The sequence below is a fragment of the Diospyros lotus genome, chromosome 14 (genome assembly GCF_014633365.1).
Source record: "Diospyros lotus cultivar Yz01 chromosome 14, ASM1463336v1, whole genome shotgun sequence".
Taxonomy (NCBI): domain Eukaryota; kingdom Viridiplantae; phylum Streptophyta; class Magnoliopsida; order Ericales; family Ebenaceae; genus Diospyros; species Diospyros lotus.
Window position 1 is genome coordinate 34775256 of NC_068351.1, and position 13058 is coordinate 34788313.

Sequence of the window (13058 nt, forward strand, 5' to 3'; positions counted from 1 at the left end):
ACTGATATCTATAATAAATATATTTAGTTTTTTATTTCTATACTTATAATGAATATTCTAATAAATACACATGCCATACCCGTTCAATTTAAATATTAAAAAGACTATTTATTCATTTTTTATCTTCAATTTCAATTTCTTAAATTAAATCCCGAGTGCAAATTAAGACAGACTAATGTAGACCTAATCAATAGCCCAACAATCAACCTTGGATAAGCTATTTGGGCTTTAGTGTTATTTGCATAATGTACAAATATTATGCTAAACAATATAATTGAGCAAGACAAGCAAGATTGAACAATATTAGGAGTTTGGGTTATCGAAAGATCTTGAATTTAAGTTTGGATATCAATAATTTATGTTTATTTAAGAAGCTGAGTCTCGAGTTTCGATTTATAATTCATTTATCCATTCGATCAAACTAAGAGTATGACGGAATATAAATTTTAGAGAGGATAAGATAATCTTAGCTAAAAAATGTGCATTGATCAGAAACCTCTTGAATTTTCTACACTTAAAAAAAAGTCAAAATTTGCCTCTACATTAATATTTACAAATTAAAATCATATACCAACATAACCAGCAAACTCAACAACTAATTGATGCAACAACAATACGTCGAGTCTTAACTCTACTAGATAAAGTCAAATAAAGAGATTCAAACTTATCAATAATCTCTGTGTGTCCCTAGAATAATAATATGCAATGTGGGCACAAATTGGGGGACCAAAGGGCAATCTTATGTAATCCCAATCCCTAAAGAAACCCAATTGGTCCCCCTCATTTTGGATGAGTATGACAATCCATGTCCTTATCTTCTACAAAGCAATTATAGAGAATAATACCACAATAAAGTTGCAATAACCCTCATTACATCTTTGAATTCTCTTGCAATCTACATTTCTGAATTATTGGCAGAAGAGCCAACCCTAGGGTCCTAGCACTCAACTAATGTAACCGAAGAAAACAACAGGGGCATGGAGGAATAAAAATAGCATTAGAATGGCAACAAGTTACCATACATATTTGCGGTATTTTTGCTTGTGCTGATCACAGCGTCCAAATCATTCAAATTCCGAAAACAGGCCAACGTTTTCCTTCCAGTTGCTGGGTAGTCAAAACATAAGAATTGGAAATGAGGGCACCATACTAAGGGGATTTCTTCTCCGTGTTCCTCTTGATCACCATTCTGAAACTGAAGAAAACATCAACAACATCATATACACCACTCGGATAACAGCTATTATTGGAAACTAAATCAATCGGGAAGTGTATCGGTTAATTTTTAGAGTTGAACGCTTGAGACTTTTCCTCGGGATTATTCAATGCTAAAGAATATATCACAGAAAGCCCTAATGATGCTCTTCCTAGACAAGGAATTCCATATTAACACCCACTACCATCGGGTGCTTCTACTTGCTTGTTCCATAGCAGCTTCTCGCATTGTTGCTTTGACGTAAATCTCATAGCAACATCCTGACATGAAAACGTTGCAGAAAAGCACTTTAACAAAAACTTCAAATAGGAAAAAGCAGAAGAAACTGCATTTTCATGATGAAAGTAGCTAAAAATGTTTCTCATCAATTTCAGGAACCATGTCAATTTGCCACCATGGATTCAAATAGGGTTTCAATTCTACAAATCAGAAGTGCCAAGATTGACATAGAAGATACTACAAGAGAAGGCCCCAAAAGATGTGGATACCAGGAAGCATTGATGTTTCCAGATTATAAAGATGGAAAGCTTCGATGTGTCTAACAGAGTATGTTGCCAAAACAGTAAGTGGTTGCAATGGTAGCAACTAAATACCATATCTTGCTGCAAGAAATGATGGTTAAATGAAGCAACAAATAAAGAGTCGTCCTGCTACTTTGACTGCTGCAAGCAAAATGCTAAAACGCCACCAAGAAATAGTTTATAGCATAGTCATATGAGGTATGGCCAATGGTTTTCACAAAGAATGGAAAGTCATGAGGCCAGTGTTTTTCCCAAAAGAATGATGAAACAATATAAAGCAAAAGCAGCTTTAGGACAAAGCTTACTAGCAGAAAGGCATGCATCAAGAGTCCTTATAGAATACAAGGCATTCCATCTAACAGTCATGAATAGGCACCAGAGAATTAGGAGCAGTTGAAGTTATTTTTTACAATTGTTATTTCTTACAGTCATGAATAGGAGTTGGGTGTAGTGGAGTAGTGGAAGTGGTAGCCGCTGTTAGCCTACTAAGCTGTAAATAACTGCTGGATAGCTTTATATATAAAGCTATGCCACAGTTCCAAGGATAACAGAATATATCAGAATTCAAGTTCTCTCTTTTCTCTTCAATTCTCTCCCTACTTTGTCTGTTTCGCCCTCATTTCTCTGCTTCCCTCAATTATTCTCTCTGTTTCCGCCTCATTTCTCTCTCTCCCTCCCTCTCTTTCAATTCTATCTTTGAAGAAAACCATAGATTAGGACTGGGTTCTTGACACCCTATTCGAGCCTTCTTGTGTACTCTTTTATTTTATAAGTGACAAAAAGCTTCAATTATCCTCATAGTTCAATGACCATCAGATTCTGATCTTAGCCTAGATAATCAGAGAGCAATGGCACTCTAAAGCAACTTAATTTTTCACACTAGTAATATGAATGCAAAAAACAATTTGCAGCAATATCAGCATTCTGTCATTTATTTTGATTTCCTGGGGTGACTGCGTCAGCTCAATGCAATTAAAAAAACTGGTACACTCAACCCATAGAAAAACACATTACTTACCAGCCACAACAACAATGGTGAGACATCTCCGATTCTTTTTAGTTGCTGAACACTTTTCTTATGAGACTTAAACCATTCTTAGTGATGGATCCACTGCCAGAAGCTGCAGGGTAATGAGCTTAGTTAAAGATGATCATCAAACTCAGCAAATTTAGAATAAAATGCAGTACAGACAAAAGCCCAAAGCAAAAAAGAAGTAAAATAAACTATGAAGTTATGACATTTGAGATATCATTTCTGATATTGAATTATGAAAGCAAAAATACCCAGGCACAGATAGCTTAAGAAGTGATCGTTATACAGACACATTAATCAGAGAGCATAGGAGTGGCGCAAAGGTCAAAATAATGTGACTGGAGGGATGTGGAACTGACTATCTATGACGTCCTCTGCTTCTTACTTTTCTTTTTTCCTCCACGTGTGGTAAATATGAATTGCAATGCCATCTAAGAATTTGTTCGATGTTGGACATGAAAGGAAATGTTTTCAATATATTATTCTAGAAAAAAATTATAGGAATATTTTCCTGAGTAGTCTTGGAAAGATTTTTTATTTAGTATTCTATTTAGGGATAGAATTCTCATGTTTAAGTATGTTTCCTAATTAGGTACTATTTATGGTCCATATAGATCCTTTTGAGATGTATTCTTAGGCAGCCTTTGTTGAATTGAATATTGAGTTAGTTTTTCTTTTCTAAGTTTTTTTTTTGGCTAAGTGATATTGAGTTAGTATTTTGTTGTTCTTTGTTCTTCCTAGTAGTTCTACATGAACTGGTATTAGAGCTGAAATTACTGTCCCTGAAATCCACCACCTGTTGCAGGGAAAATTTGGAATCCTACTAATACCAACTGACCAGAGGCCTGAGGATTAGAATGCTAAGAGAAATTGATGAAAAATGTAGGGTTCAGGTATGTAATAGGCTAGTAGCCAATTTAGAAAGAATACCGCTCAAGAGAAGAGATTTGGGGCTGAGAACAAGGCTGGAACTAGGGTTTAAGAAAATAAGACGTCGAAATTGAAAGATTAGAGATGAATGGTTTTTTCTAGGCCATAGTTACTTAGTTTGTGGAACGCGGTACGCCACTTTTCTCGGGACGTGGTACATGGGGGTAGGTTTCATCAGTTCGCCACTTGGGGTCATGGTACGTTTTGGTGTGCCAAAGTGGAATGCCGATGAATATATAATTTTTTTAAAAAATATCTTAGATTTTTTGACCATATAAATGAGGAAATAAGAACTAATAAATAAATTTGTCACATAACTAATAAATTAATCCATAACTCACATAACTGATATTTCTTCATGAAATAAATTTATGTTTTTCGTGTAACTAATGTAATACCCTATGATTGTATAAGGTTGCCACGTAATTTTAATAAGTTTAGAATACCGAAAAATTGGCTTGATAGCAGTTATAAGTACCGAATCAACTGCAGGGAATGTCTCGGAGTGAAATTGTTTAAAGAAAATTATATGGTCTCGATGAACGTTCCGAAATAGGATTTATGGTATCAAAAGAAATTGGATCGGGAACAGTTTTCGGTATAACTAAAATATAGCTGCCATTTAGGCTATAAAACCGAATCGTGGTAGGAGACTCCCGAAAAATCAACGGAACCCAAAGGGGGCTTCGGTTTTGCGTAGTAAGCAACCCTTCAGTGGTTTAGGATGAAATGACAGCCCGGTGAGAACACTGGGGCGAAATCGTTCTTTTTAACTAAGCTTCAAAATTATTAATTTTGTGTTTTCAGTGTTAAAATGTAATTTAATCCGGTGTTTGAGGGTATAATTGAAATTATGGAGTTGCCCAAGTGATATTATGATAAAATTAGAGTTTAATGTATAATTTCTTTTAATTTAAGGTGTAATAAATAGTTGTATATATATATATATATATATATGCACGTGCATATGTGCGTGAATGGCAGAGGCAGCTTCTGTGAAGCTTTAATGGCCGAGATTTTTGACTGAGATTTGAGGAAGAAGATTTGGCAACCGGATTTGTGAGATTGTGCAATTTAATGGCCGAGATTTTTGACTGAGATTTGAGGAAGAAGATTTGGCAACCGGATTTGTGAGATTGTGCAATTAATGTGATCTAATATATATATATATATATATGCATCTTGTACAGCAGCTTACCTATAAATTGAGATGCATTTGGCCAAATTCAGAGCAGCAAGAAAGTGGGAGACGAAGAGAGAAAGAGCGAGGGTCGAGAGGGAGAGATCGAGCTCGGGCTGGGCAATTCGAGAGAGAGAGAGAGAGAGAGCTGGAAGAAGGTGGGTCGCGGCCATGGCAGCCGCGACAGTGAGTTGGTCGCGAAGCAGGGGAAGCATGGCGGTGGCAGCGGGCAGCTTTAAGCTGCTGATCAGCCGAGGGGGTGGCTCGTGGTGGCGCGAGGAGGCTCAAGGGGACGTTCAGTGGTGGCCGAAGAAGCTGAACCAGCCGCTCGCAGCTGCAAGCGCGGCAGCGGCCGCGATGGGAGCTGGCAAGGTCGGGCATGGTGGCACGGCGGTTGGAGGATGCTGCGGAGGCTCGGGAGGCGGCCGAAGGCAGCTGGTGCGGCCATGGCCGCAACCAGCTGCAGCGAGCTGCAACCCACAGTAGCCAGCGGCGGCTCGCGATGTTTCGTGCGTTGCGCTGGGGTCCGGTGAGGCCGAGGCGGCCGGCGGTGGGAAACGACAGCGACGGGAGGGGCAGCTGGTGCGCGGGCGGCGGCGGCAGAGGCAGAGGCTGGTTCGCGCGCAGGTCAGGAAGAAGAAGAAGATGGGAGGAAGAAGAGAAAGAAAAAGAAAAAGACAAAGAAAAAGAAAAAGAAAAAAAAAGGAAAAAAAAAAAAAGAAAGAAAAGAAGAAAAAATAGGAAAAATTCTCGAAAAATCCCGAAAAATAGGAAATTATGTTTTGGTAATATTCCGAAAATTTTAGCAAGGAAAATGGCTCGGGCACGCTATTCGGGAATATGGTACGCATACCGAGGAAGTCGGAGATGCTAAATCAAGATGAGTAAAATTCTCTAGAAAATTTCATAAATTCAAGAATATTATTTTATGAATTATTATAGTGAAATATTCGAGAAAATATTTTAGAAATATTTAGTTAGAATTTATTGAGGAAAAATAGGAAGAAATAGAGAGAAAATTAAAGAAAATGTCAGAAATTATGAAAAATAGGTTTTAATGTTTATTTAAATAATTATGGTGATTAGGATGCTTTGAGGCTAAAGTTGAAAATAATTATGGTGATTAGGATGCTTTGAGGTTAAAGTTGAAGAGACTCATGCAAATTTTGAGGTTGGCACGCAAATCGAGGCAAGGCATGGATATCGATGTAGCCCGATAAGCTTGAGAAGGTAAGTGGTACTTCCCAATTAAAGTTAGTTTATGGAAAATGCTTGGTTTATGTTCCTCGAAAATGTTTTTATCATATTGACATACTCTGATATGTACCTATCACGTAGACTGCATACATGACATGACTATGAAATGCATAAATACACGTTGATATCATTGATCACTTGCATTTGAGGCCGTAGGGAGTACGAACTGGCACCGCTACTTTACCAAGGGTGCACCCATACACCTCGGCTTCGATAGAGGGGGCCGCTAAAATGGTAAGTAGCATGAGGAGTGCAGTTGACACCTACGAGGTAAGACATTACATATACACATGACATAGTATTATGTACCCTTACTTAGATGATTCATCATTTAACTTGGGTTTCGCCCCTGGAATATTCAAACGTTTCAGGTGGAGATTGTAGCAGATTTCGAGGATAAATGAGGCATGAAATGACACTTAGTAGGGTGCATGAAGATTGAAATGTATGTTATGTAACCCATGTATTTAAGTTCTGCTACTTTGAATTCTGAACGTTTTGAGCAATGTTGAGTTTATTTATGATTAATGTTAAGATATCAGGTTTTGATTTTTGCTTCCGCATTTGATGTGTATAGTAATTATCTTTTGAGATAAATGGGAATTCTGGGACGGATTCGAGGTATGATGCGGTTTAGCATTAGTTTGAAAGAAAAAAATTTATTATCCCAGAATTTTTCCAAGTTTATAACGCACTCGGAAAACGGGGCGCTACAACTAAGGTTAGTAATTTAGAAGTTTTATATTTGATATTATTTTACAGAATAAATTTTATTCTTTTTTATTTAATTTATAAGTTTTATATTTGACGTTAATTTAATATGCAATGAGATGTTTCCCATGTATTTCTAGAAAATACAATGAGAATTATGGGATGTGGAGTCCCAATAAAAATTTTAGCCAAAAAGTCAAAACGTGAAGCACAACTCACGAGAGGTGGTTGTGCCTCTCTACAGAGCAAACCCACTAGCTGCTCTCCACTAGCTACAACAACTTGAAGCCTCACAGTGGAAAAAGAAAACCTCATCTTCATCTTCTGCAACTTGCAACTTGAAGTACTCCATCATTGAAGAAGCTTCAAAGATTTGTTGTCCATCGTCATTCGTATTTCGTAGTCACCTCTATTTGGACATGAGAAGCTCAAACGGTGGGGAACTTGCTGCAACCTTTCTTCAGAACTTAAACAGATTTGATCCTCGATGTTGCTTCCCCTTCTTGACAAAAACCATGAGTTGTTGTAGAGAGAAAGGAAGAAGACAATATCGGTGCAGAGAAAGAGGAAGAAGATGGCAACAGGGATTTGGGTCTTCATTACCGGAGAACTGGGACACGTCCCCAAGCGTTCCAAGATGCAAACGCACTGCGTTTTAGTGTGCGCGTACTGGAACGCGGTGCTCGGGGGGGTAGGGGGTATTAGGTAACTATGTTCTAGGCATCACACCTATGGTTAGAATTGCATCAAAAAATTCAAATAAAGCATCAACATTTAGAGAAAATTGAAATTATTCATTCATTCACTAATGAAAAAGAAAGATAACAATAGTATTTATAAAGTGTTAGTCAAATTCTACCCCTGAGGCACAGCTCGGATGGCAAAGGACGGGCTGTAATATGCTAGTGTCATCCCAGTGAGTTGAGAGTTCGAACCTTGGCTTCCCTGAGACACATCCTGCGATTTATCTCTCCTTGTGAAATCAAGGGCACGAGCACAGGGGGACCGCGCAAGGACGGTAATCCCAAGTGTTAGTAAAATCCTACTAGGATTATAAAATCCTTTTTCTATTAGGGTGTGTTTGATTGCAAGAATGGAATTTGCATGGAAGGAAAATATTTGCAATTGAATTGGCTAAAAATAAATCAAATATACATACACAAAAGATTCAAAAAATAAAACGAATATACATACACCTAGAGGATGAAGGAGTTGCCGCCACTAGCCGCTGCCGCCGCCATCGTCGTTCACTCCTCGACTGCTCATGGTTGCTCTCGCTCGCCCAGTCTATCGCTGCCATCACTGGCTGCGGCTACCATTATCGTTCACTCCTCGGCCGCTCATCGTCGCTCTCACTCATTGCCTCTCGCTCAGTCTATCACTGTCTCTCATTCCTCTCGTTAAAATATGCATTTAAAATTTATTACGCTAATCTAATTAGCAATCAACTAACAATCTAATAGACTTTGTCCCTCACAATCCAATCAATGTTTAAAGAACTAGAGAATATACGTGAAGGGATATGAAAACTAAACAATCTTGCAATCAAAACATAGAAAAAAAATCATAGATTATCGAGTCTAAGAATTGAAAAGTGAAAAAGATAATCCTTAATTTTTAGATTTCATAGTGTTTGCACAAGGGACAGGCGTGTTCCCTCCCATGGTGATGAAAAGAAATGGAAAGACAAGTATGCAATCATGCTTTATAGATTTAACCTTAATTTTTTTAAAAGGAATGGAAATGGAATTGTACTAGGGAAAGAATTCATTCCTATGTATCACAGGAGTGTGTTACTGGTATGTATATTTACCCAAAACTGAGCTTACTGCTTATATATAAAACAGAGCAAACTTTTACATGTATTGAACAAAAAACATTTAAAACATGGGACACAGCTATTTCAAAACAATAAACTTAGCAACCAAAGATGATCCAACGCATTCTGTATTTATTTCCTCAAAGTCTTTTATAGGGAAAAAACAAATATAATCAACTAAGTTAGTCTTCTGACAACATAGTGCTTAAAACTGAATTTTCTAATGACACTCATTGGAAAATGGTTTTCTCAAAAATCTTAAAACATTCCAATACCTACGGTTCATCAATAACATTCTTGTTTCAACTAACTTCGACTTAATTAAAATGGTCCATCGTCTCCATAACTATCCCTTCAACTCAACAGACTATTCAAGAGATTTAAATCAAGCCAACATCCAGCTATGCCCATGAAACAACTCTGAAGGGTTTTATCTCTTGAACCTTAACCAAGAGTTTACTTAATGAGGAATTTATCACTGGATACGAAAATTCAAGACTACCAAGAAGTTCGAGTTAATTCACGAAATTTCACTAAAAAGACACCATGTAGCAGAGATCGACAGTCAATACATTAAATATATCATCACAACCATACACTGAGCAATGAACCATTTTCCTCCTAGTTTAATGTACACAAATAATAACATAGCAAATAACAAAATAGAAGGCTCCTGGTGCTTGCCTCTCGTTAATCTTGCTCCTCCTGCGCTGTTCAGTCTTCGAATGTTTTGAGTGAAGCGCGTTCACCTTTTGATCTACATAGAGAAGGTTGAAGACATAGAATTAGCCGAGGGCGACAAACGTCGGAGGCGACGAAGGAAAGGAATCGAGGGCGACGGACAGCGGGAACATCGACGGTTGGGGTTCGAAAGGGGGTTAGGGTTTCGCTCTCTCTCTTTCTGAATCTTCGTAAGTCTCTCGAAAGGGGGTTAGGGTTTCAAATCGAACGACAAATGGCAATGAGGCGCAAGGGTTGGGGAGGTCTTTCTAAACACAAAACGACGTCGTTCCATACTTCGGTCGGTTCGATTTTTCAGGTAATCAGTTGAACCAAACCGAACCGAACCCCAGCCAACCCACGAACCGAATCGCTAACCGATAAGCTACAAAACCGAACCGAACTGACCAGTTCGGTCGGTTCGGTTGGGTTAAACCGAAAAAATGCACACCCCTAGTCATGGTGTATGCTATTTGCAGATGACATAGTGTTAGTGGATGAAACAAAAGAGGGAGTGAACACTAAGCTTAAGTTGTGGAGAAATAATTTAGAATTTAAGGAATTTAAATTAAGTAGAAGGAAAACAAAATATATGGAATGTAAATTTAGTAAGAATACAAGAGTGGAGGATGTTATAATAAAATTGGAAGACCAAATCATATAAAGAAAAGACCATTTTTGATATTTGGGATCAATGATTCAAAAAGATGGAGAAATTCACAAGAATGCCACACATAGAATTAAGGTAGGTTGGCTAAAATGGAGAAATGCATCGGGTGTTATGTGATGGTAAAATCCCATTAAAACTAAAAGGAAAATTCTATAGGATTATAAAACCAGTTTTGTTGTATAGCTCAGAACGTTGGGTAGTTAAATATCAGCATGAGCAAAAGACGAGCTTAACAGAGATGAGGATGCTAAGATGGATGTGCGACCATATAAGAAAAGATAAAATTAGAAATGAGGTTATTCGTAATAAGGTAGAAGTAGTGCCAATCGAGGAGAAGACAAGAGACACTAGACTAAGATGGTTTTGTCATGTGAGAAGAAGACCAAGAGACGCTCATGTGAGGAGAGTTGATGAAATGAAACAATTAGTCAAAAAAAGAAGTAGAGGCATACTCAAGAAGACTTTGGGAGAGATATTAAAGTTTGATATGAAGTATATGGGGCCTAAATGAAGATATGATAAAAGACAGAAATACATAGAAGTGTAGAATTCATGTAGCCGACCCCACATAGTGGGATAAAGGCTAGGTATATTGTTGTTGTTTAGTTTTAATTTAACTTCATTACTATTTAATTAGTTGAATTTTAACTTAGCTACCAAGATTATACTCAAAGCCCACTTGTGTGTGCGTGAGTAAATCACAATTCACAAACAACCCTGATTTCCAAACTACTCATGATCACCGTGATGAAAAGAATGAGAAAAGCCAGAGAAATCAACATGCTCAACATGGCCAACTGCATGGCAGTGGTCTTGCAAGTGGGAACAAACAACATTGTGCCATAGTCAACAGCATGTACAATAGCAATCAAAGATTCGCTTGCAAAACTTGTAAGAAAGAGTTCGCCACTTTCCAGGTACTTGATAGACACTAGGGTCGCCACAAGAAAGCCTACAAACAAATGATTCACAGAGACCACAAGACCACCTTGATCATGTTGAAACGAGTGGGTTTTCATCACCGACATCAACCAAACGAATTAGCATAAGTGCTTGTATGTGGGATGGAGTTTCAAATGGGCTAAACTCTAGGTGGTCACATGAGACGACATTAACTCTCTATAACAGTGGAAGGACCACCGCTTGTCATGGAGATGTTGGCAAGTAGCAGTTACAAGAGGGTGCACTTAGATTTGGATAAGCACTTGGTGGTGCCCTAAAATCAACAATGTCAAGTTTTAGAAAATGACCTAGCCCCGAATGATCGCTTCATCTAGGTGTTCAATTTCTTACTTTCTATAGTGAGATTTTTTTTTTTTTTTCATTTTTGTAAGTTTTAGTAATTTGTGGATTTTTTCATATACAAAAATAGAACTTACCATGCTAAGTTCCATTCTTGTAACCCAAAAAAGAAAAAACTACATATTACTAAAAAGAATAAAACTACTTTCAGTTCGGATTACATTTGTTTTTAGCAGTCTAGGCTACGAAATGCTTTAAATGTTCCCTTAATAAAGTGTATAGGAACAAAGAGTTGTTAAGGGCATTTAAAATATTTCACAGCCTGAGCTACAAAAAATAAGTGCAATAATCCGAATTGAAAATGGTCAACCTCTACTAAAAAGCACAAAAATAAAAACATTCAAGTATAGAAAATAAGAAACCAAACACCAATTTGAAACAATAAACCATGAAGTTGGGCTATCTTCTTAAACATGGCATTGTTAATTATAGGGCGTCAAGTGCAAATCCAAATCCAAGCACTCACTCTTTCAGTTGTTACTTGTCAACTTCTCCATAACTAATAGTTGACCTTCTACCATCACAATGGGTCGATACTATCTCATGTGACCACCTAGAGCTTGGCCCATCGTAAACTTCATCCAACATATCACAACATTAATGAATCTTGATCTACTAAGCCAATGCCAATGATGACTAACTACTTGTCTCAACTTGATCAATGTGATCTTTGCGGCCTATAAATCTTGATCATGGTAATGAAACTTGTGGCTCGCTCAGTGGTAATCAAGCACAAAAAAGGTGATAAACTCTTTCTTACAAGTCTTGCAAACAACACTTTGGAAATCAAAGCCCTTGTGAATTGTCATTTACATGTGGTTCATGTATATACAAGTGGCTTGAAGTGTATTCTTGTTTACTAAGTGTTGGTTTAGTTGGATTTGTTTTTTATCAACGAAGATGGCAAGATTAATACAAGTGCAAAACACTATGTAGCATGAAGCAATTACCTAAGGAAGTTGTGTGGAATGATCTACTCTAGGAGTTTTTATCGCTTATTTGACTTATGTATAGAATTAAAAATATACAAAATGATGTGGTAAAGGCCCTTTCTCTAAAGATATATAAAATGTCTTGACTTGTATTTTATATAAAATTTTGTTGGTGTGTCTATAAAAATTTTAGTATATAGATTTGTTTCTCCACAATAGGAATAATGTATATTTTCTATGGACACAATTAAACACTCTTAACTTTTTTATGAAAAATATGTGTAAGGTACAAGCATTTAAATCTTCTTTCCATAGAATTCATTTTTCAAGAGGGTGGGGTGGTTTTTGTTTTCTAGGCAATCATTAATTCTAGGTAATGCAATCAAACATAGTCTTAGGGTGTGTTTGATAGCATTTAGTTAGAAAATAAAACAATTTCCAACTTGCATGGAAAACAACCCCCCCTAGATGGAATTTTTCATAAAAAAATGGCCAAAACATACTTTAATAATTGTACCATGAAATTCAATTCTATGAAAAATATAGTGTGTCAAACAGTAAAGATGGAATTCAATTCCTCGAATGTGACATTTTCCATGCAATTTCCATGCTATCAGAAGGGCCCTTAATGTTCTTGTTAGTACCTACTCGTCAATATTTTTTTCTTACTCTATTGGCATATAAAGAGGGAGGAAAAATTCTTATTTTGTGCTACATAATTTCTAATCCATTCCTAACTTCATTTTCCTCTCCTTGATCTCTTTATC

The 13058-nt window shown here is 37.1% G+C and overlaps 1 pseudogene; it reads right to left on the reverse strand.

The window, feature by feature from the left end:
* Positions 1-639: 639 nt before the first annotated feature.
* LOC127789803 (succinate dehydrogenase subunit 7B, mitochondrial-like) overlaps positions 640-13058 on the reverse strand; it is a 36736-nt pseudogene continuing 24317 nt past the window's right edge.